The sequence below is a fragment of the Propithecus coquereli genome, unplaced genomic scaffold (genome assembly GCF_000956105.1).
Source record: "Propithecus coquereli isolate 6110/MARCELLA unplaced genomic scaffold, Pcoq_1.0 Scaffold57, whole genome shotgun sequence".
Lineage (NCBI taxonomy): Eukaryota > Metazoa > Chordata > Mammalia > Primates > Indriidae > Propithecus > Propithecus coquereli.
In genome coordinates this window covers 7,103,112-7,105,219 of record NW_012151618.1, presented here as the reverse complement: position 1 = coordinate 7,105,219, position 2,108 = coordinate 7,103,112, and the positions used below count along the sequence as shown (strand labels likewise).

The following is a 2,108-nucleotide window of genomic DNA, read 5'->3' as shown; positions in this document are numbered from 1 at the left end:
TTATCTACTTTTTTCCCTTGGCCTTAAAATAAAACCTCCCATTACAATTATTTGTTTTTTATTTATTCTATTTTCGTTTGCATTCTAACTTTGGTAATCTACGTCTTCACAATTGATTTTACATTTTTCACTATAATCAGGAGCTTTTTTTACCCTCCCCCCCATTTTTTGGCTTTAAAATCTCTTTTATCTGATATCAACTTTACCAATTGTTTTCTTTTTGTTGTATGAATTCCCACGATAAAATTTTTAAATTTTAGCATTTCTGCATCCTTTTTTTTTTTTAAACAACAGATACCTATTTTTAAGCAACAAACATATTGTTGGGTCTTATGTTTTAATCTAATATGAGAATTTGTCATTTTAGAAATGAATGGCCTAAACATACAGAAGTTCTTTGGAATGCAGGCAGTACAGTGATATGAGATGGTGCTCAGCCACTAGCTGGGGACTTTCTACAAGTTCCTTAATTATACTGTGAGGAAGCTACTTACTGGTGTCCTCATCTGTAAAATTGTGTTAATAAGCATACCAACCTCATAGAGTTGTTGTGAAGATTAAATGAGATCAAGAAGACTGAGGAATAGAAGCATATTAAAGCACGTTAAACTCATTATTTGTAAAATATAATTGTCAATATTTGCAGTTATAGACATCATGTCTGAAAATAGCATTCAAAAAAAATCTCTTGGCAATAGTATATAAAGCACGTCGGTTAAACAACGATCTATGCTCAAAATGGGGGGCAAGCAGCTCTATACCCTCCAGCCATACCTTAAGTTTCTCTTTGAGATGATAGGAATAACTTACAATAAAAACTGCTGAGAAGCAGCGGTCCGAAGCCCCTTAGATGTTCTCCGGTTTCAGTTCAAGTTGTCCATCTGCATTTCCGGCTGCACTGTGGAGAGTCACAGCTTGATTTAAATTCAGTCGTGTTAGGAATCACTGCCTCGCTTTTCATGTAGTTAATTGAGTGTTTAGATTGTACAAATAAGTTGTTTGCTCTCATAATGGGGTATTGAAGCTGGAGGCTTCGTTGCGCAAAAACTGAAACTAAGAAGAACCGATCAAGCAGTGATAGATTTTCTACTTCCTGATCCAATGAAAGGCGATCCCGGGGGAGCCAGATGTGAGGACTGATTCTCAGTCCAGCAGTCCTCCCGCTGCTGCACAACTGGAACCTCTGCCTCGATGGAAACTGCTGGGAATGAATTCTCATTCACTGCTGCTCCTCAGGATCCAAAAGGGGCAGAAGCTTAAATTAGAACCCATTTTTAATTTTTTCAAAATGTTCTTGGTATTTTAGGATCCACATAACCTTAAATCAGACAATGCTATATTACCAGACCGAGGAGTCCACAGTCTATGATATTACAGTCTGATAAACTTCAGAACAACATGATTTATTTTTAGTTGTATGAGCTTCAAATCTCTGATGGCTTCTATTTGATCACTCAGAGGAAGATATGGGTCCATTTCCCGTGCGATGCAATAGAGCGGTTTTCTGGAAACAATCATCATCTGGTCTCTTGTTAAACGCAATGTTTCCAAGTCCCTCCCTGGGGATTTTGACTCAGTGGATCTGGGATGGGGCCTCAGATTTGTGTTCTTAGCATCAGCTTGGGAAATATCAGAGTAGACTGAGGGAATCGTCTGCTTTTGGAATCAGACCGCCCTGGGCTTAAATCCTGGGTCTTTTACTCACTAGTTATGTGGCCTTGCACAAGGTACTTAACCTTCCTTAACCACATCTGAATGTTTTTATCTGGAGATAAAAACATCTACCTCCTTGCGAGGATTAAAATAACTCCAAAGCCCTTTATAGCATCCACTTTTCTTAGTACGGCTAAATCATTTCTATCTGGGTTACTTTGAAGATTATCCGGGCACTTATTTAGCACACATGCATAAGTGTTTTCACTTATTTTTTCAATTTATTTGGCATATATTTGTAAAGCTTTTACTGTGTGCAAGACACTGGGATTCCTAGAACCCACTGAACACCTCCCTGGCGGTATGGATGTCCACATGGCTCATGCCAGGCTTTTGAAGAAACTGCCCAAATTTATGTGTGAGCTACTTTATCTAGCAGACCTCTAATTAGTCAG

The 2,108-nt window shown here is 38.3% G+C and overlaps 1 protein-coding gene across 1 annotated transcript in view; it reads right to left on the bottom strand.

Moving 5' to 3' along the window:
• LIPC (lipase, hepatic) overlaps positions 1-930 on the bottom strand; it is a 143,064-nt gene extending 142,134 nt beyond the window's left edge. The window contains exon 1 of the mRNA XM_012658028.1: positions 811-930. The gene's annotated coding sequence lies outside the window, so the exon portion shown is untranslated. The remainder of the gene's footprint in view (positions 1-810) is intronic.
• Positions 931-2,108: the final 1,178 nt, after the last annotated feature.